This window comes from Montipora foliosa, chromosome 1 (genome assembly GCF_036669935.1).
Source record: "Montipora foliosa isolate CH-2021 chromosome 1, ASM3666993v2, whole genome shotgun sequence".
Taxonomy (NCBI): Eukaryota; Metazoa; Cnidaria; class Anthozoa; order Scleractinia; family Acroporidae; genus Montipora; species Montipora foliosa.
Window position 1 is genome coordinate 44,593,671 of NC_090869.1, and position 24,224 is coordinate 44,617,894.

The window sequence follows — 24,224 nt, forward strand, 5'->3', positions numbered from 1 at the left end:
ATGTAATTCAATAATTCAGCTTAAATTAGAATAGCTGCAGTAAGTAGGTTGTGTTTATGTCACTCTCCCCCAGGTCTTTGATCTCCTGTAAGTGGTGAATTGAGACCCTATCGGACCACAGTTATTGGTTATGCTGTTGTGGCCTTCCTGCTCCACATTTGTTGGGGCAAAGTAAAATAAAATAAAATAAAATAAAATAAAACTCGATGACCCAGAAGTCTCTATCTGTGATGGAATATGTCCCATCAGTTTTTTGCACAATCTACTTGATTGCAGACTGTCAGAAGCGTTGTGGTCATCCGGCCCATCTCATGCGGCATAATCTGGAGAGACTCACATTGTAAATTTATATTATACAGTAAACTGATGGGCCAAAGCCAAATACCAGTACCCTAGACAATACATGTATGATTTTATTGTAATATTCAATGGAGGTATCCCTACATCCCTAGTATGGAAATTATGAGACAAACAAAACAAGACCAACTTCACAAAAATAACCAAAAGCCAGATATCCATATCTGAGGATACTTTTGTTGTATAAATTGTGGCGGTTTTAGTTTTTGTTTCTGCAACGTTCCTCCCCCTTCATTCCTCTCAGTAGATGGTAATCGTGAGGCCCATAGCTTAAACAAATATTTTAAGACCTGATTCAGAAGATCCTCCAAGAGGAGGAAGGAAATATGGTATTGTTATCTTCACTGAAAATGTTGTCCAGGTTGTTTCAGACAAGGTTCAGCGGTGTCCAGGAGATATTTTTAGCAATGCTTTGAATGGAAATTAGCATTGTTTTGACATTTGAATGCAGCTGTCTCACGCATTTTGAAGCTGAGTCCCTCGTATCTTTCAATACTCCTGTTCACATTTGAACTTAGATTTGGGCACAGCTCTGACTCGTGTTGCAAGCATTTCCTTACAAAGTATTGTCAGAACCCATTTTGAGAAAATACTGTGATTTAGCGAGATTATAAAGTGAAACATCGATTTCTACCATTTCGAGAGCCCTCTTTCGAGAGCTGCAATGAATGTGTACTGTGGGGTACCAGTGTTCATTAAAGTATGTTTTAGCTGAATTTGGTGATTTGTGAGTGCTTTGTCATATATATTATTGTACTTTATTTACACGAAAAGTGGAACTAACAACCACAGCAATACATCGCTCTAACTCTCAAGCAACCAGAAAAAAACAACTGAAACCATAAAATGAAAAAAACGAAGAATTTGGAATGTTGTAGTAGACAAATTCATAAACCAAATATTCAATTCTCATGTTTGAGCGGTATATGGTTTCTGAGTTATTTGTCGAATCGTTTCACGCAATTTAATGGAGTTTTGTATGGAGTTCCGATCATAAGTAGTATAGTAGTTGGGGGTATGGGCTCATTTTACAACTTAGAAATCTGACCTTAGGATTTTGCGTTGAAATATTGTGTTGAAATTTGACCTTGGGAATTCAAAATGAGTTCAAATAAAAAATACAAATAATTAATTCAAAAATGAGTTCAAACAAAAAGTACAACAAAATTTTTTCTATATATTTTTCAAAATACTCAAACAAAGAAACAAATAATAAATCCAATACTGCAATGCTGAACACAAGCAAATACAAGCAAAGAAAGCTATATGTTTAAATATTTGCATAATCAAATTTAGGGTTAGTGTTTCTTTAATCTTATGAATAGCTACTAGATTTTCATTGAAGATTTTGCAACTAACTTAAGTCGGTTTTGATGTTAATTTCAACAATTTTTTCTCATCCCTAACGAGTCTAACATCAACATGCTTACGTACATTTTCGATTGTTTTTCCATATACACTGTTGTTCATGAGTTTGAAGCAATCTTTTTCAAGAGCATTTGTAGCAGTTGTTCTTTTCTGTGTATTAAAGTCAATATACTGCTTTAGCCAAGGTGATTGATCAAATTCTAATACTTTATGAACTTTTGTTATTTTAAGACCTAAATCGAGATATAATTGTAAATTTCTGTAATGAAAAACATACTTTTCTTTATTGTTTAATGTAGGAATAAGCTTTTTAACAACATTAGTAGAAATATTATATTTATCAGAAATTGTTTTTGCTTATTCAGATAGCATATTTTTAGCAACTTTAATTTTTCTGGAGCTAAAGGATAATCATTATGGAAATCATGTAAGTTTTTTTGGATACTTGAGATCAACTTCAAGAATCAATCCTTTTTTACTGTCATCTTTATATTTAGCTAGGTGAAGCTTGTTAATTTGTTTTTCTGATAACCATCTAAAGCTCCCTGTCGGTAAATATTGACTCGTAGCCCAACCATATAAATTGTTAGCATCCAAATACATAATATGCTTTGAAGGTAATTTTTCATCATATTTTTTGATGTATTTATTATTTGCTTTTGCATATCTATTCGCTATGTAACTTATTCCTCCTTTAGAAGCTCGTTCAATAAACAAATATTGATCAACATCGGTTATTAGCTCCAATTTGGTATCAGTCATTTTAAGCATTGCATCCCAAGATAACCCTGGTGATGTGAAAAAATGGCATGGACCTAATTTATAATATTTTAAACGGGTTTTTCTACAGTTTTCAAAAACATCAGCAAGCAATAATATATCAGATTTAAGGTATAAATCATGATATTCACCCATTTTTTTCAAATTAAAAGTATTCCATACATTTTTAGAATGCTTGTATTGATCATATTGATATATTTTCATCATTTAAAATGCTGTAAAAATTTTCTTGTTTTGGTAGTTTTTTTTCATGAAATTTGTCAAATGAATCCATATAATCATAAGGATAAATTCCTTTTTGTTTCATAAGTTGAAAATTATTTTTGAATTCTTCCCTTGTGTATTTCGATGATTCATCATCTAGATTATTAAAGGGGCTAGGTCACGCTATTTTAGGTACTTTTGTTTAATTTTGTTAATTATGAGCTCTAAACGTCAAATTGGCAGAGCAAGAGTCTTTCATTTGCAAAATGACGGCCACATAACAACTGAGAATGATTTTCCAGCTTTGTAAATGACATTTTGATATAGACTGATATAAATTTGAGAAAAGGTGGGCTGACGTTTTTCAAATTTACCCAAATTTAATCCATTTCAGTCCTCTCCAGTTTTGTCCATCCATGTCCCTTCTTGGCTTCCCTGTGTTTTGTTAGAGTTCTTCTATAGCTTTGAACAGTTATTTTGATACTTTAGTTAATTCTATGACCATCCGATCAATGCTGAAATTGCCTAAAATTGCGTGACCTAGCCCCTTTAACTACTTTTTCAAGACTAGTATTTAAAAATTGTAAGCTATCAATAAAAACTAAATTTTTACCAAGCATAAAAGCCATGTATTTTTCCATGTTATTTGGAATAGCATTAATACTCATATGACATTTTTCTCCTTTCTTATTTTTGTATGTGTGTTTTTTAGCTATTTCACCAATATTTTGCATAATAAAATGAGAATCATAACCTCTGAGATTGCGAAATGTAACTGGTATTTTGTCAGTTAATTTGAAATTAAGATTACAATCTGGATGAGCACTACCTCTAAATCTACCAGTAATATGGCAATGATCTCTTACTATAATATCTTTGTTAATATATCTTTTATTACAAATGTGGCATTCATCAGATCTTTTGAAGTTTTCCTCATCTTCTTTTGTCATTTTTAATGACTTGTTGAATATGTATTTCAGGATGTTTTTATTTACTTTTTGTGTTATTGCTTCAAAATCAGCATATATCGTAAATGGCACAGTACAGGTGGTTGTTTATGAAAATTATTGAACTTTACTTTTGAACCTTTTTCAGGCATTTTAATTGCTGGTTTTCACTCACATGAGCAACAGCCATGTTTTTCAACGAAAACAAAAGGAAGCGTTTCCATAATAATAGAGTTAAATTCCCGGAGGATTTGGTCGGGGCACCAATATGGCGGTCCTGACATCATGTGAAAACCGAGAATTGCTTGTTCACCATTAATTGAAATACAATTTTCTTTGTGGTTAGTTAAAACTTGATTAGAACTAAACCATTTCAAGCAATACATACAGAAGTGTTTTTTTTTTCTTTATGTTATGTTTGATTATACATAAATTTATTTAAGTGTTTTATAAGTACATAATGTGTTTTGGTTTCTTCAGTAATCAATAATAAATTCATAAAATCTTCATACTTTTCTTTTGATGCATAGATTGGAAAAGGTTGTTTATTTTCAAAACCTGTTAATACTGTTCTGTTTTTCAATTGTGTTTGTTTAATAGTTACTGGAAATTCAATGTTTTTGTAATCTAGTTTTTCAATATATTCTTTATCAACTTTTTTTAATACATTGAGGATCTTTATTTTGTGAATTAAGATGACGAATATGACACCATCTGAAGCATTCAATATCATTGTTTTTCATGTTTATCAATCCTTTTCAACTGTGTTGAAGTTCTTGTGGTAGTTTAATATATGATTTGCCTTTCATGGGCTCTGTTTAACAATGTTAAGATAATGATTATCAACTGATTGTATAATCCAACCGCTTGATTCAGAAATCCATTGAGAAATATTAAGTAATATTTGTTGTTTGGATAATTTTAAAGGTAGTTCGATTTGTGTTTTATTAATTATTGTTTGTGTTTTACTGTTAAAATAAGCTGATATAATTATTCTTTCATTACCTGACGGTTTTTCAAATGTTACGTGAAGTGTTTCAATGAATTTCAGTCCTTTCATTTCATTTAAAATTTTTTCAATATGTGTTTCAACAGCCTTCCTTGTATTTTGTTGTTGAATTAAAGGGTCTTTATTGTTTTTAATGCTTATTTCATATGATTTAGTATAACCTTTTAAAGCTTTGTTTGTTTCTTTTTATTATAGTAGTAGCACATGTTTTTTAGTTCTAGCAGTAGGTATTGGTTTGTAATCGTCTCAAAATTCTAATGGCAGTTGTATTATATTTTCTTCATAATCTTGAGCCATTTGGTAACACTACGGTGTAGGTATTGGTTTTGGTTTTATAGTTTCTTTATTTTGTTGTAAAATCAAATTTATTAGGTGTGATTTTGAAAGTTTTTCTAATTCTACTTTGTTCATTAATGTTAGAAAATAATTTTTCAGAATCATTTGATTAATTTTCATTTTGGTTCAACAATTTTTTCATGTTAAATTTTGTGCTCATAATATATTATACTATATAAAATAATTTTACTCCTAAGTAGTTTTAAAAAATTATTTAAACTTTTTATATACAAAAATAATTATTTTACATTTATTCAGAATTTGTTATATGTTTTTTTGTTATAATATGACTCCATTTAGCAGCTAAACAATAATTTTTATTAGAATCAATACAAAACCAATGCTTTTTTAACATATATTTTGTTTTTTAATTTTGAATTGCTATTAATTTTTCTTCATTAGTAAAATGTTTTGTATTGCCATGAATTTTTTTAATCAATTCCATTCAATATTACTATATTACTATATATTTAAATCAGAAATAATATTTTTTATTTTAAAATTATTTGTATCAATATCTTTTTCAATCATGTAAACCAAGTGACTTTTAATGTCTTCATTTTTTTGACATTCTTTAACAAAATCTTTTATTAAATCTTCTGTTTCCGATTCTTCACTTTCAGTTTCTGTTTCAGTTTCTGAATCATTATTATTTGAAAATTCTTCGCAAAATCGTCTACATAAATACAATTTCATTTCAGTAGCTTCATTTTTGTTATCAGCATCAACAATAGTATGTAATAATAATTTAAATTTATTATATAATTGATTTTGTTTTTCCATTTATATATTAATTAAAGAAAATATATTATATCTATATTAATTTGGAATAATTTCTTTGTTATGCTTAAATCTAACGTTGTTAATTTTTTTTTATTCCTTTTAAGAACTTTTGTATAAGCTAAGCAACAATTATTTAATAGACTAATTAATTGTTTCAAATTTTTCATTTATATTATATGTACAGATAATATTTTCGTAGGTTTCAGAAAAATCTGTGTCAGAATCTGATGAATATTGCGATGAAGAATATTCTGTTTCAGTTTCATAAGTATTATCTGAATTAACATGAAAACTACATTGAGAATCATCAATAAAGCTGTCATTTAAATCATATTGATCTAAGTGACTATCACTTCCATAATCATCTCCAATTTTTGAATTATAAAAATTTATACTGTCAGAACTCATTTACATTATATATACAGAAAATCATTTTATATATTTTTGTATTAAACAGCATAATAAACTATACTAAAATCAGGAATTTTTTTATGATACTTGAGATAATAATCTTATTTTTTCATAGAGATCAAATACTGAACCACTATTTTGAATAAGAATATCATAATTTTTAATGTCATTAATTCCTGTTTCTGAAATATGTTTATCATTATTATTTTGACCAGGTCTCTTAACTTTAATTAAAAGACCATTAAGTTTTTTAACAAGATCTGCTTCATTTTGAAAACGAACATCAGAAATAACAAAATTTTTAATTGGGTTGTTTTTAAAAATTATATTCATTCTGTAAATCCAAATGTTAGTGTCGAAGTGATTTCTAAACAAATTTGTTCCTCCAGTTTGTAATAAATATCTTGGAGTACATTTCCATATAGTTGTTCATAAGTTAAACAAAAAATATGATGACATGCTTGTTCCAATGGGTCAGCAAAACTAATTTTTTGGTAACCATATTTGAAGAAATAAAATAAGCAATTGTATCTTTACCATAATGTTTTTTACCAATAATTCCTATTATTCTGTATTTCATTTATATAATAATTCTATATATTTTATTTTTTAAATTTTTGTCAAATCCTTAATTGGTATCCAACTGTTAAAATCATTGCTGTATCCTTTCCATTTTACCAAAGCTATCAATTCTAAATACATCTTGTTTAGCTTTTAATAATTCAGGTTCATAAAAACTGCCTTGTATCTCTTCATTATTCAAGTCCTTTATTTTGTAAGTGATTGGATTAGTGTATTGTATTTTATCGATTATAAACACTTCTTCAGTCCAATTTGGTGTATAACCTTTATCAAATGTTTTTCTCTTTTTTTGCTTATCCTAACCTTATCGCCTATTTTAAATTTTGGTTTCTGTTTTGATGTTTCCATATCACCATATAAATTAAAATAAATAACTCCTTCATTCTTTTTATTACATGCTTCTGTTGGTGTCATTTTTATTGAACTGTGTTTAGTGTTATTATCCTGTTTTAATATTTTAGGAAGCATGTCTAAATTTTGTGTATTACCTTGTATAGTAAACTGTTTCCACATTTTATTTTTAATCATACAATTCCATCTTTCGACCACTGATGATTTTTCTTCAATTTCTGTTGAATAGAGTGTTATTTTATTCTTAGCTAAGAGGTCTATCACATGTTTGTTATAAAACTCACTTCCTCTATCAGTCCATAGATATTCTGGTGAAATGCTTTGAAATGCTTCTCTGTTTCTCCTTGTTTATTTTTCAATGGTACAATCCATCCATATTTACTCAAAACATCTATCACCATAAGAAGATATTTGTATCCTTTGTTCCATTTACTAAATTGCTGCATTTCAACTAAGTCTGCAGCCCATATTTCATTGATATGATTTACAATAACACACCGCCGAGTGAATTTTCTTTTTATTGGTTTATGCAATTCATTTGCTAATTTTTCTTGCTAGTTTTTTCACTCGATGGCTTTTTACGTTTTTTGACTTTTTAACACCAAGTCCAAGTTTTTGTTTTGTGTTAATTAAAAGTCTCACCGTTTGACCCCATTTAGGCATCTCTCCATAAGGAATTTCATCCAATGATTTAACTAACCATCTGTCGATCACAATCACCTTTGTTTTTACCCATTTCATAACAAATATCATGATGAGCAGCTATTTCATCTACTTTGTTATAAGGTTGTGCACGCCATTTTGTAACCACAGCGGTGTTTTTATCATATTCTGATTGTTCGTGTAAAGGATTATAGGGACCCATATATTTGTATTTGCCTGGAGTAAATCCTGATTGACGTCTTGGTAATTTACCAATAGCTTTATGTAAATCAAAACCACTGTCTGTTTTATATTTTTTCTTTGGTCTGATTTTTGTTGACAATTGATTAACAGCTTCTGAACCAACTTTAGTTACAATTTGCTCATACCATAATTAATCATTTTTTGCTTTAATTTTGGGTTTCTTAAAGCTTCTGATCCATAGTATTTTCCCATTTCAATAGCTTTCTTACTAAGCCAAGGGATAGCATGAGTAAAAGTAGCTTCAGCAGCAATATTTCCAAGATCAGATGCAATTCCTTCGCCGGTTTCCAGCCGGCTTTTCAGTTTCCCTGATTTTAACAAATGTAGTTTTTTTAATGCCACATTCAGCACAAGTACAAAAAAACATTAATCTTCCATTTTTAGCAGTTTTATAACCTGAAGGTTCAACACATTCAGTTTGATTTTTCTGTTTAACACAATATGATTTAATTTAGTTATGTATATAATTTAGATATTTTTGAAATAATTAATTATAAAACGATTGTTGACCAATTGATCATTCATATCAAATTTGGTATTATGGATTGTTTCTAATATACTTTTTCCATTTTGTCTTTCCAATAAGTAATACAAACACCAATATCCACATATAACACTTAATCTCTCTTGTATTTCATCCCCAGAATAGATTATTTGTTTGTTGCCTGTATTAAGATACATTTCAACTTTTTTTGGGCATAATTAGACCAAAATAATCAAAGTATTCAGTATCTTTTTTTTCTATACTTCTATATGCTACCCAATTAATGCCATTTCCAATCATTGTATCTAAATTGATTATCCCACATTCTTTTTTAATTTGTTTTGGAAGATTGTCTCTTGAATAAATGCCTCTAAAATGTGTGATACCAAGCTTATTAACCCAATCAATCAAATGAAAGTTGCTCAATGGTTTATTGATGAATTTTACAGTATTGCTCCAAAAATTGGAATATTGTTGAATGGGCTGTTTTTTCCAAGCAATAATCCTTTTGCCTTTTGTTTTTGTTTTTTTATTAATTTATTTCCATATCCAAATTGATTTTCCCATAATCCATGAATTGGTGGAATCCCATAAATTGGTTTATTTAAAACGTCATAATTTAATAACACACTACTTTTTTTACAGGCCTACTGACAGGGTGCGTGGTTTGGAACCGCACAATTCAGTAAAACCCGCACAATAAGGCACAATTCGGGAAAATTTGCAAAATACCGCACAATATGGAATTATCTACTCAAAATTTTAATAAAAATGCGTTTTTATATTGAGTATCAGGAGATCTAGAATATATTTTGGCCATTTTCAGACTATTTACCTTGAAAACACTCCAGTATTTCCACGCTTTCAGCAAACAACTTGTCGATTGGGTTACACAAACAACAAGCCGTCCTTCCCATAGCTTGTGCTGTCCTGGGCACTAGTCTACTTCTCATTCTATTTTTCATTCGCGGTTTGTGGCTATTGTTTTCAAATAGCGAATCACAGGTGTTGTTAAATAAGGCCATGTGGCTTTCCAATGCACAGCGAAAATGGATCTTTCTTTCTTGGCATTTACAGGATGGACGGTTTGTCAGATATTATAATTTCCGTAAATCGCAGTGGAATAAGAAGACACAGCTTCCATTAACAGTACCTTTTACAAACTCCAGTTGACTTAGGTTGTAGAAAATTTTTGTTGTCAAGCGTACGTAGCTGACGAAATATTTATCAAGCCGGCGGTCACTTGCAAAGACTGACACTGGAAAAAATAAAAATCATTCGAAGTAAAATGTAGAGGTAAGTCAGCCATTGCAGCAGGAATTTCACATTGATATGGTTAAAGAAAAGGTAGACAAGGAGAACACGATGTTTGCCTTAATTTAACATGGAGTAGGGAATAAAATATTTTGTTCAGAGCAAGATTGTGCAATCCCGCACAATGACCCGCATAGTTGACTTTTTGTCCCGCACAATTTTAATTTTTGTCCTGCAACCTGTCAGAAGGGCAGTTTTTAGAAACATATACAGGTAATGATCTTCAAGATCGCGTTTTATCAACTGGTAAACCTTTTCTAAACAGGTTTGGAAGTAAATTCATTGCTAATGGTATTCCAATTGAAGCTAAAGCACCCCAAAAACCACCGTGTTGCATCTGTTTTTTTGTTGGCCTTAAATACATATTTCCACCTGTTTGATAAGCATTATTGAAGTCAGGCTTTTGTTTCATAGTTAGCAAATTCAACCTTGGTGTTATTTGTGTTAATTTGTTAGGTGGTATTATCATTCCACCTTTTTTCCAAATATTTTATCGATGAGATTTTCACCTAATCCAGCTAAAGCTCCTGTTAATAATGGTCCTCCTATTTTACTAACAGCTGGCATTAGTTTTGGAAAAAGTTAGTAGCTAAACTAAAAATATATCCACCAACTTTTTGTATTTGAGTTTAACTAATTTTAATGTCTGTTTCTGTGCTATTTTTCATTGATTTTTGTATTTTTTTCAAATGTGTCTTTGTTAGCATAAGCTTATCAGGTCCAGTTAATTAAGAATTAGATAGTGTTAATGTTACTGCTGATTTGTTGTTTATTGATTTTGCTAATGTTTGCTTTTGGTTTTGGTTGTCATATCTTGTATATAATTAAATTAGATAAAAACGTGTATTATCATGTTATACACAAGATATATTTAATTTAATAAAAGAAAGAATACTTTATCTGAATAACAGCTTTCCGTCTTTTTGGATAAATTCAACATCCTGGTGACCTAAAGCTAGAGCATAAATTGAAAAAGCTGTTGCTGTTGCTCCTTATAATTTATAGTGAAAAGGTTTAATAGTAGAATCTTTTAAATCAGCACACTGTTTTGTTAAATCAAAATAGAGAAATTGGTACAATGATAGAAAATTACTTCTATTTAAAAGAGTACCTTGAGAATTACTCGTTATTTGCATGGACATATTTTAAAATGTCACGATAAACCCTTGTTAAATCAGTATCTGGTTCATAATGACGATCAGGATATTCAACACCATTTGAAACTTCTAAAAACCAATCAGATAATGTTCTCTGGTTAGTTGATACTGAAAATGTATTATACAAAAATGGATTTGCTGTTTGTTCATCAATATTGGCATCAGTAGTGAAAAATACAAATACATGTCTTGGTTTTGTTTCACCTGAATTGATTACATAATTTTCTGTTTGATTTTGCGTTGAATTGCTTCTTGAAACAGTTTCTTTCGAATACGTCCATTTTTGTGGTTTAAGGTAATTGCGTGCATGTAACTTTGTCCATCAGAATTGAATGTTATTTGTGGTACAACCAATTGCATTTTTGTAAAAATAACACGACAATCATCAGCAGCTTGCCAAATAACTTGATTGTCCAAAGCCAAATCAAACAATATTTCTACTCTTGTTTGTGGTACTAATTTGTCTTCTCAAGATTCAAATAAACTGTATCTATTGAATGGTAATTAAAAATTTACAACAGATGATGCTCCTAAAACCGTTTTTCTTTTATGAAAACCTTTATTGTAAGCTGCTTGAGTAGTTCTTTCTTCAGCTGCTCTGTGTTTAAATAATAAAATTCGTTTGTAGCTGTTGTTTCAGCACAACTATGACTGTATTCAAGCAAATTTTTGATATTTACAATATGATTAACATCATTGCAATCATATACTTTTTTAATCACCAACGTTTACTGAAATGTCTTTTATTAATGATTGAATACCATTTACAATACCATTGTGATCAGCAATAGCAATATTAGTACCATCCATTTTTAGTACTTTAAATCTCATTGCTATTCTTGCATTATACCAATCTGATGGAGATGCCAAATTTGTACGATTAACGACAAACCGATGGTTTTGCTTTTTTGTATGTGACAGTGAAGAGTAATTGGCCAAGTGAAGAGTAATTGTCTTTGCTATTTTTGCAGCAGCGCTCGTCAAAAGTGGAAAGTAGGCACAAGTCATAAATTAAAATATCAATAGCCTTGAGCATAGTTGGTGGAGAGGACTGGTTTGGAAACCCGGCGAACATCAAAGGGAGAGGTTATTGTTTAGATTTTGATGTTGATACGGGCAGTCACGTGACAATGAGTGTGCAATCATTCGAGCAGCATTTCAAAACAATATGATGGAATATAGCGACGTTTTTATTTATGGAGATGATTTGGATGCATTTCTTGAGGCTTTGGAGGCAATGTCAATGAGTATTTCGAAGGAGCTGTGGCTGAGGTGAGTGTAGGAATCCGCTTTTCTTCCTAATATCCAGTTAAGATCTTGGAGTTTGTTATCGGATCGATTGACCTCTCTGCAGAAAACTCGACTTAATAATAAACATAACTCAACTTATAAAAGCCCTGCTTGTCTCGAAATATGAGTAAAAGAATGGCCATTTGAAAAACATGTATTAAGCCTAAACAAAGTGATGTTCTATAAACTCTTCATGATTTATTTGTGGCGTGCTAGTCTGCATGAATAGCTTCTGAACGAAGATATTTCGCTTCTTTTCACTAGGTACACGACAAAGAGATCTCGTGTTCATTCTGTTCAATGAAATGCAAAAGTGTTGGTGGTTTAAAACGACACATTACTTGTAAGCATAAAGATGAAAAAGATAACGATCCAGAGACTGATGAAGGCAGAGAAAGCAAATTTACAAACGAAATGCTTTCAAAGATGGTCGAGGAAGTCAAACGCTGTTTGGTTAACAATAAGGGCTTCTCCAAAGACATCACAGAAGAGCTCATTGCTTATCAATTCACAATCCTATCGGAAGAATTGATGGAATTTGCTGAATTACAAATTATACAAATTATTCTATTCCACTGTACTATTGAATTCGACAAAATACTTCACTGGACTGTCTAGGAATGCTGCCACTCTGCTATCAACTAAAGTAGCTGATATTATGCTAGTGTATAGCAAAGAGAAGTCTGTTGTTCCTTACAAGGACTTTGAGATTAAGCTAAGTGATAAAGAAATGGCAGGTTTGCAGTATGTTGGAGGATATGTGTTGCCCAAATTAAACAACGAACACATCAAATGAAACCTGTGTCAATATTATTTATCATACTCCTATGACTGTATTCAACCAAGAGAAAATGAGGGGATGGAGAGGGAGGCTCAGGGCGTTGGCCGGGATATGTTATGTCCACGAAAGTTATTTTTAGATGAGCGGAAGTCTTTGTTCTAGCGGAAGTCTGTCTTCCGATACGTACGCATGCAGTCTTGCCTCGCTCTCAGGTTCTTAGTGAAAAGAGAAAATGACGGCGCACATGGAAGGCTGATGAATATTTATTTTCTTTCAAACATCGGACCGAGGTTGGCCTGCATGCGGACGTCTCGGAAGACTTCCGCTCGTCTAAAAATAACTTTCATGGACATGACATATCCCAAGGGCTGGACCGGGTACCTCCCTCTCTGTCCCCTCATTTTCTCTTGATTCAACATAATATTGTCTTCCTTCAAGATATAGTAGACCAAGTTCAGATATCTTTAAGTTAACAATCACCGTCTATTCCAAATTTAAACTGAACTTTGATTTTTGATAAATTCCATGTATCTGATGTAAAGCTTATGACACAAAAGCTTGCTAATAACATAGTTAACTATGCTAATAGCATTAATTATCATTATTTGTTCATTAAAGCTAAATGATTCTTCATTTTTGAAAGGGTAAATGTGAAGATGACTTAACTGTAAAATAAAACATTCATCAGTAAAGCATGAAACTATTTACAACTGTCCATTGAAACTTCACCTAGTTTATAAATTCATAACTTATTCAGGATTGTTTCATTATCTTACATGTAAATGTCATTTCTTTTTCCTCTTTGGTAGAGGGTCATTGCTAACATTAACCCTTGCCTTCCTCTTATCTTTCCACCTTCTAATATTTCAAGACTGACATGAAACAGACCGCTGAATTCGAATGGTGTTGTCATTATAACCAAACATTCGAATGTCTGGGTTGTCATTTCTTCTTCCAATCTTTTGCTGACTTCCAAAATATTTTTCAATTGCATCTTGACAAAGTTGCCCTGTCAAAACATATTCATCTCCTTGAAGTAGGAACTTTGTACCTTCAACAACAGAGTGGTTGTTACATGTATATGTATCTGCATCCCCTCAAATGTTTGCCAAGACAGGGACATTCTGCGTCTGGCATTTGCAGTGAAATTGCCTGGTCGGTTCAGGGTACTCTGCTTCCACTCTTTCCTGTATGTTAGGAATTCACCTTCCAACCAGTCAAATATCTGATCTGTAGTGGATGTGTATGGGGCAAGGAAAGGTTTTCTCTTCCTCTGATTCTCCTGTGTACTGCGTACATTCAAGCAATCAAAGAAAGAGTCCACCATTTCACACAACTTGGCAGTACCTGCAGTTTCAGGTGGGCTGAATGCCTTGAGGACAGCTGCTACAGATGCGCTCAGTACTTGAGCCGCCAGATTGACATGCATGGTTGAGTAGGAGGTGAGTTTGATGTGGTCAAAAGTATTTCTTGGAAGTAGTTTCAGACCATTTTCCACATCTTGGTAAAAGAGTTGGGTAATATGTTGCCACAACAAGAATTCCACATGTACCTGAAATATATACAGTACCGGTAATGTAAATAATGTATTAAATATAAGTTTATTATTTTAGTATTGCAATATCATAGCAAAAATATTGGATCTTTTTGTTGTCACTGAGTCATGAAGTCATTTTTACTTACGAACTGGCCATTATTTATGGGGGGGGGGGGGGGAGAAGATAATTTTTTTCATCATTACCGGTAATCTTGATCTTTGGTTTAGTGTAATGATAAAAATAAAAATAATGCCTGAACATAAAACATACCTAGTACATGTACCAGATCCAGAATGATAGAGGCAGTTTCTTGTCATCTTTAAAAGATGGGGTGCATCAGAGAAGAAGTACATAAATCTGTGCGGAGCATAGAGATTGATGGTAGGGCAGCATACTTCTTTCCTTGCATTTCCATCAAGAGCTGTGTGTACTCCGTAGAAGCTTCCCATCTGAAGTGGCTGCAACAACCCAAAGGTTACAAGTTGACTCAAGAATGCAAACAGCTTCCCAAAAGAGAGGCATTAACTGGATAGCTGTGATTCTATTTGTTGCGAAGTAGGCGAGACTGAATTTCAACTCAGTGCAAACACCCTTGACAAGGAATACAAGTGCATGCGTTGCAACTGCAGCTGCCTTATCAAGTGTTGCAAAATTAATGTCTGGATACCCTAAGTCCACATAACCAATAAATTCACCACTGACTAACCTTGTCAAAGACAAGATTTGACATGATCTTCATCTCATCACAGAGTAACACAATGTGCCTCTGTACATCAAAGTATGTGTCTGTCATTGCTTTAAGCTCTTGCAGGACACTTTCATGAAAACCTCTCTTTGGCCTTATAAAATTCCTGTAGTCCTGTAGAGTCCGTAAAAATTGCGTTCATGACTGCGAGGATCATAGCTTCACTTGATTTCATATGCCCAGTTCATATATGATCCATTTCATATATCATTTGATCGTTGATTTATTCCTCACGGGAATAGAACCCACAAATGACCAGCTCCCGACGTCAGTGGCTTCATAGCTCAGTTGGTTAGAGCGTCACACTGGTATCGGTGCCTGTTAAAGTCCTGAATTTTTCAGGCTTCTTTACGCAATTGCAAAAATTGTGTTCATAACTGCGAGGATCATAGCCTCAATTGAGTACCTTATCATCATAGGGTGAAACCTCACTCCAGTTGCATTGCTGGAAAACATTTTATTCTGCTGCAGCTGCCAAAATAACTCCATGAATGGAGTTATTTTAGCACTGGTTTTCCCCATAATTGATGTCAGATCCTTGCTTAGCTCATGGCCAACCTCGATGCTGGAATTCTTTGTTTCAGCCTTTATCTCATTCAACTGTTGCTCAAGTTCTGCACACTTTAACTTCTGAATCTGGAGTGTGAGTTTAATTCTCTTTGGTGATGTTTGGGATACTGGAGAGTTGATGTGAGCAGGCTCTGATAATATTCACAGCTTTGATCTTTTTGTTTTATCCACTGCATGAGAATATTTGGAGCAGGACATACACTGCTGGTTACTGCCTTCACACCAAAGTGCACATCCCTTAGCACGCCAGTACTGTTTACTTGGAAATGATTCTTTTTCTTTCTTCAAGTGATCCAGAAACTTTGGAATGACGTGTTGTATCACATCACTACATGTTGAAGGTTCAACACCATGGCAAATAAAATACCTCTCCATATTCTTGACAAGGTTAGAAAGAGACACATTCATCACAGACCTTTAGCAGTTTGAATACAGTTCATGGTCTTCAGGTAATAAGCATCCATACACCTTGATAGTGAACCCCAGACTGTCGTCGATTATTAGTTCGAGTTCAGGTAATAAAAACGAATCACTTAACCTTTAATATGCATTCTGTCGTTTAGTTGTTCTAATTTTCAGGTGGAAAGAGTTTTCCTCGATGGTCTTGGCACAGGTTTCTTTGAATCGTGGCTTTTCTTGGGCATATTAAGTGTCAGGAGAGCCCCAAACCTTGGCTTTTTCTTCGTCATCTTTTCCGAATGAACTAGGAGAAAGAGAGAAAAGGAGAATGTGCTCAATACGTTCACCAAGAATGTTGAGACTATATTAAAGTTCACGAGCAGTATGTTGTCATCTATCGACAATGATACAAAGTTAAAGCTTAAACCTGCACTACTTACTACTTACTCCACTTCTCGTGTTTTTGTCAGGTCGTTCAACCACTCTTCCTGCCACTGTTTATACTCGTCGTTTCTCGGAGCTGGGAGCTTCCATATCCCGACTCCATTGGTATTCCTGCATGATCTGCATCCAAATAGGGCACAATTGTCGCCTGGCATTTCGTATACGCAAGAAACTAGTTCGATAACGAATTAAACTATTTTAAAAGAAAGATAATCTCTATATTTTTGTGACTCAACAACAACTTCAACTGTTTCCGATGCCATTTTGAAAAACGGTATTGCACGGTCATTATCACTTCATCTTTATAATATCGAAAAATAACCTCTCCCTTTAATGTTTGCCGGGCTTCCTAACCAGTCTCCCTCCACTAACTATGGCTTGAGCTATAACTAGACAAACAAGCTGAAAGGGAAAGTTAACATATGATCCTCCGAGTGAGTTAAAACAGTTCTGGAACAGAAAAAAACCGAAATAGACCCGAACTTAATTGCACATTTCATCAGAAGATTGGCACAGAGATTGCAATTTTCGCAAAAATCGTTAAAACCGCTAAAATCACTACTCATGGCAGGGATTAGTGTTCTCTAGCTTTTTAGTCTTGTGCGACTCTTGTCGGGGACTAATGTCCTCTTGCTCTTGACAGTAATGTTCTCTTTCGTTTCAGTGTTCTGCGATTTTTCACAATTATCCCAAAAAACGTGACTTTTGTTGAGGACTAGTGTTCTTTTGCTTTTCAGTGTTCTGCAATGTTTGCGATTTCTCGCAAAATTCGCAATTTTTGCAAAAATCGAGACTCCCTTCCGCAAGTAGTGTTCCCTACCTTAGTGTTACAATACAATACAATACATACTTAACTACGGGTGCTGTAGTCGGTAAAAATCACTGTCACATAAGAAGGGCTATAAACGCACGATTTGCGATCAAAGGGCTACAAAACCACGATTTGCGATCAAAGGGCTACAAACGCATTTGCGATTAAGGGGCTACAAAACCACAAAGATTATCCAATCGAGCCCCAAAGGGGGCATAATTGCATAAAATACTAAAATTAGTCAAAATGTATTGTCAATTCTTCAATCAACTTACGTTTTTTCTCACTGATCTGTTCAAGAGCAGCTTCTTTATCGTTGTTAACATATCTCGCTGTTGTTTGGTATCGCTTTCCAAAGATTACATTGTCATAATACAGATACTTTTTGTCTTCATTGTCTTTTATTTTTATTTTGTCATCTAATTTGGCAATACGCTCTTCTAACTGTTTTTGATTTTCTATTTCTACCTTGAATTGAACCTTTTTTGGTTTCAGAGGATTTGCTTTTACATTCAACAGAGTTTTACCACATTTTGCAGCATAATCTTCAATGTAAGCATTTTCTATTTTTTCCAAACTTTTCTTGTCATTCGTTGGTGCTTTGACAACAAGTTCAATCACAGGCTTTTTCTTTCTGTATTTATATATTTGGCTTTTAGGGTCTTTCAGGTGTCGATTTAATCGTGTTTCAAGCTCCTCGCATGTTGATCCAATGTAAACCTTATCATCAACAAGCACCTTATATATTTTGCCTTCAGAATACAGACTGTTGAATTTGGCATTGGTTAATTCTAAAAATGGCATTTTACGTTCTACATATTTATTGTTTAATTCAGCGTTGTTAAGATGTATGTATTCGAATTTGGTGGTTCTGCTCAAAGCTGTGTACAATAGTTTTTTATCCATTTTTTTAACATCATAGATATTGTAAGGTTCATTGATATCTGCTCCTTGGCATTTATGGGATGTTACACAAAAACTTGGAATGAAACACCTGGAAAACATTTTGTAATCAAACTCTTCACCATTTATCCAAAAACAATCTTCTGTTACACTTTCAACTAAAAATTCCATTGTATTGAATATTTTGCGTTCTTTTATGTTGTCTGTGGCAATAACAGGCATTCCAGCACATACTTTGTATTCTTCTTTCTTGTCATTATACATAAACTCAACTGTGACGTATTCTTTGCCTTCTACAAACTTGTCGCAACATTGTGTATTGACTTTGATTCTAGTTTTGTTCAAGTAACATATATTTTTAAACAACTTTTCATCAATGATACAGAAGTTTTTAGATATTTTACCCTTTTTCAAGAAACCATCAAGCACAATATGTGTTTTTTTGTCATAGCGACATGATTCCTCAATGTATTTTAATGTCACATTACGTGGACACATCTGTCTGACAGATGCTGATTTGAGATAGTCATAAGATATACTGCTGCCCGATTCAACAGGAGAGCATTGATTGGGATCACCAAACATAAAAACTTTTACACCATACAACAAGAAGGCTTTGTAAATAAGTGTTATCCATTTGTTTGGTACCATTGAAAATTCTTCAATAAACACAGTTTTGTCTTTCAAACTCTTGAGATTTGTCTCTACAGAACAGTTCCATTCATGAAAATAAGAATCAAATGTATAACAGATATCATCACCATCATATTCCATTTTTTTCAATCTATCTTTGACATTCTGGACAGCTTTGTTTGTAAAACTGAATACAATTGGCTCATCAGCTTTCATTACCATTTTACACAATTTAGTTGTTTTGCCACTTCCTGCTTGACCATTGTACATACACCCTTCACCTTTTTCCACTTTGTAAGAGTCATAATCCATGTTTTCTCTGTAATGGCGTTCAAAATAGCAAAGTGGGCTGTCTGTAACATAAGCTTTACCAATGTTTTTAATGTTAAACTCAACATCCTTTTTATTCCTCAGCGCAACTTTGGGATTTGTGATAAATATACCATCTGTATTAAAAGCATATAACGCACTTTTTTCACCATAGCATTTACGAATGAGTTCTAAACACTTCAATATCGCTTGGGAAACAACAAATCTGTTTACACTTGTATTGTCTGAAAACAACCGTTCGCACTTCTGTTCTTTGATCAAATAAATCTCATTGTAGCTGTCAATCACAATATTACGCCCTTCTTTGATACCCTGAGTCCAACAAGCCATGGCTGTGTCATATTCAACACAAGTAAAACCTGTATTTGTTCTGCTGTATTTTCTTCCAAGATCGCCAATGAAGCTGTTTGCTAATCGTTTGGCTTTGCTTTCTGGAAATGTTTCGAATACATATTTTAAAAACGGCTTAAATGTATCAGGCTTTAGAGCTTTCTTAGAAACAATTTTGTATTTGATCTGTTCAATAGACATATTCAGTTCATCAACCAAATATGACACTAAAGCGTTGCTGTAAAAACCAGCTTCAATTAACAATGGTGTCCCATAATTATGCAACACCGTTTCTTCGATGTAAAATTCTCCACATTGTCTCAAATCGCTTTTGCAATAAAATGGCTCTACAACATCATGAATACTGTAGACTGGTATTGGCATAGCATTGTTCAATAAAACATTTGGATATGATTTGGATATATCTATATTGACAACATCATCAGGAATGTCTTCAGTTGTGCACCATTGCAATGCCCTTGGATAAAAATCGTCAAGCATATCACGTGTATGCACATTGTATGTTGATTGCGGTAAATAACCACACAATTGTTTAAACAGAGCTGAAGCCAAACCCGTGTAAGTTTGATTAACCCACATAAAGTCATGAGTTTTATACAAACCATACAAATGATCACAAATGGATTTTCTGATGTCATATTCGTCGTTCAATAGAAACATGTTGTTCCTGTGATCTATGAAACCATCCAATATCCCATTATTGTTCCAATGCATGTATTCCACATAATAACAAGTAGAATTAATATATGCATCGATTGCTTGCATCATTTTAACATCTTCGGGCAAAACAATAATGTTGTCTTTTTTGTCTAATTCATAAATATCGTCAAATTTATCCAGTTTACACACAAATTCGTGATTTCTGGACCATTTCATGTCTGTCATGTGTTTTAACAAGTTATCGCAGCCCCCTTGGTTTGCTTTAGCCGCTGTTAGTTTCAATTTTTCGTCTGTAATAGGATAACAATGATGGTCTTTGACAATGTAAACAAGTGAAACGTCGATATTGTGCTTTCTCGTATGTGATTTGAATTTTCTGTATGTGCTATCATAAGCATGTATTGACACATTCGAATGGCAATTCTTGGCCCAATCAATCAGTTCTTTTGTCGTCATACGTGGTGGATCAGCACAAAACCTAAAGATCTCATTTTTTAATTTTTTATAATCATATGTTTTAAAACCATTTTTGCCACGAACTTGATCCCAAACATAATCAATCACGCAACTATTTGAGCCATATGATTTTGGTTTTCTTTGACCACTTAATAAATATGATTCTAACTTTAAACCAGCCATGAAATGATGGGCAAAAAATTGTGGATCATGTGTCACTACTCTACCACCTATTTCTGTAATGACTTCAGCTGATAAAGGTGTGAAATTGTTGGTCAATAATGTGTACAAGAAGAATTTATACATGTCTTCAAGGCTTAATTTTGGAACAACAACCATGAATGGACCAAAAGTTTTATTTATTATTTTATCTGTGACTTCGTTTTCAAAAGTAACAAACACCGTGACAGAAACACGCATTCGTCTGCCTCCAATACTGTCTAAACGTTGTTCAAACAGTAATGCAAATGGTGATTGTTTATTTGTGTAAGGACCAGCCATTTTCATTTCTTGTTTTCTGTAACGTTTGAGAGAAACTCTGATTTTTTCGTATATTAATTTTTCATTCATGCTACTATTACTTGAGATAATATTTTGCATTACTATATATTTATACATAGGTAATATTTCTTTAAGTCAAAATATGGTGCGTTTGAAGTTTAACACATACTTAGTGTATGCATTGAACTTGTAAGAAAAATAAATTAGCTGCTGTTTTCATATTCATCATAAATATAACCTGTGTTGTAAGTAAATGAATTTTTGAAATGTTTTTTTGTTTTGAGATGATTATGTTTTCCTGCAAGAGTGTAGTTTTTACCATTGTTGCATATTTTGCAATACCACTCTTTATGCAACATGTAATCATTTTTATTTCGTCTTCTTTCTTCAGGAGTATAAAATCTGGGGCGGCCGACTGGTCTTCGTTCTTCCATATAATATACCTATATATATTTTTTTGTTTATATGTCTTTTCTGATACCACTTTTTCTATCCAAACCAAGTCTGCGGTAAAACTCATCTTTTTCATTTTCACTGTCTGATTCTGATTCAGGTTCATCTGGTTTGTATTTTCTGTAAGCTTGTGCCATGTCTTGCAACATGTTGTCATCGATATCAATGGGTTTTATCACATAGCTGTTTATTCCGTCTGTCACTTTGACCATCAACGTTTCATTGGCATCCACCAATTTTAATTTAACTGGAGGATGTATGACAGACAATACATTTGAATCAATCAAATCTTCCAAAAACTCTTTCAATGAAGGATCGCTGATCACGCAAGAAATAAAAGCATTGAATTTCGATTCTGGGTTCATATACTATATGTTTAGATTTTATTTTTTATGTAGTTTGTATCAATTTCAATGGTTCCAAAAAATCACTATGTCTTTTGAACAAATGAAACAAAAAATCCATTTTGGTCTCAATGTTGTGAAACATTTCACTGATTTCCTTTTTTGGTCCACCTTTTTCCAATGCTTTCAGCAACAATGGCAACCCTTTTGTCATGTTATAATGCATGTAAGCCGCATTTTTTGTCACTACGTCACAAATCATTTCTGTCACCACTTTTCTCACAATCATGGTGTCGACTATATTGCTTCCTTTAAAGGTCATATACTAATATATCACATTTTATTTTCATATATATCTGTTATGTTTTTTACTTTTTAAATGTGCGTATTTGCTGCTTTTCATCACAAACTTTCTACAATCATCACAATACCATCTGTTTGGTAAAATTGTGGTGGGCGCTTCTTCGTCTTCTGATTCGTTGGGTTCATAATTCAGTAAATAGTTGAAAGACAACAAGAGTATTCCTTCCTTTTTGTTTTTTGCTTGGATTGACCAAGGATAAAGCACATCGTGGTTTTTACGCCATTTGACATGAGTAGCGAATTTTTTTGCCATTGCGCCATAGTCGATTTTATATCCTGGAAAGTAGATCTTCATTTTATGTTTAACCTTATTCATATCTTCTAAAAACGAATGCCAGATTATCAACTTGTATCTTTGCGAATCATTCATACTCTATGTTCAGAAATTATATTTATGTAGATTCGTCCACGTCCGATGTCTCAGATTCCTGCGACCTTGAGCAGCTTTCTTCAGATATACTTTCTTGCGATGGCGTCCAATCGGAATCCGAACCAGAGTCTTGATCGCTCTCATAATAGAAACCAAACTTTTCTTCATTTTCAAACTTGTCCATATAATATAAGTATATATTTTTATTTTTTATATCAATTTGGGTGCGTTTGTTTCACCACAATTCATATGTTTTCAATGTCTTTCAATGGTACCCAACTATTGAAATCATCACTGTATCCCTTCCATTTCACTAGAGCTTGTTTCTTCTTATAGTCCCTCCGAATTACTTTATCAATACGAAAAATATCCTGCTTCGCTTTTAATAATTCAGGTTCATAAAAACTGCCTTGAATGTCTTCACCTCTGATATCTTTTAGTTTGTATGTTATTGGATTAGTGTATTGAATCTTATCAACTGTAAACACTTCTTCGGTCCAATTTGGTGTGTAACCCTTGTCGAACACATTTCGTTTATACTTGGATATTCGAACCTTGTCACCTGTTTGAAATTTAGGTTTTTGTTTCAATGTTTCTGTATCACCATATAGATTGAAGTAAACGGTTCCTTCATTCCTCTTGTTAGATGCTTCAACGGGTGTCATCTTTATGCTTGAATGTTTTGTATTATTATACTGTTTTACTAGTTTGGGCAGCATGTCTAAATACTGTGTATTACCTTGAACAGTGAACTGTTTCCACATTTTGGATTTGATTGTCCTATTCCATCTTTCGACCACTGAGGATTTCTCCTCATTTTCAGTTGAATACATATGTATCCCATTTTTCTCCAACAAGTCTTTCAAGTGTTTGTTATAGAACTCCTTTCCCTTATCAACCCATAAATATTGTGGTCTTCTGCCTTCCTTGAATATTGTTTCAAATGCTTCAGTAACGGATTCACCTTTCTTATCCTTCAATGGGACAATCCAACCGTATTTGCTGAAAACATCAATGACCATAAGAAGATACCGATAACCTTTATTCCATTTACTAAACTGTTGCATTTCAACTAGATCACTTGCCCATATTTCATCAATATGATTTACGATTACACGCCGCCGAGTAAAGTTGCGTCTTATGGATGCATGTAATTCATCTGCTAATTTTTCTTGCCAGTTACCCGACGGCTTTTTCCGTTTTTTGAAACTCCAAGACCTAGTTTCTGCTTTGTATTGATAACATTTCTTGCCAACCAATGCCCCCATTGTCTTTCATTATACGGTACGTTGT

At 32.9% G+C, this 24,224-nt stretch overlaps 2 pseudogenes; one reads left to right on the forward strand and one right to left on the reverse strand.

Annotated features, from left to right (window-relative positions):
- The window catches only part of LOC137999444 (bifunctional polynucleotide phosphatase/kinase-like), a 244,082-nt pseudogene that overhangs the window by 102,669 nt on the left and 117,189 nt on the right, over window positions 1–24,224 (forward strand).
- On the reverse strand, window positions 7,389–16,602 carry LOC137992343 (uncharacterized; annotated as a pseudogene).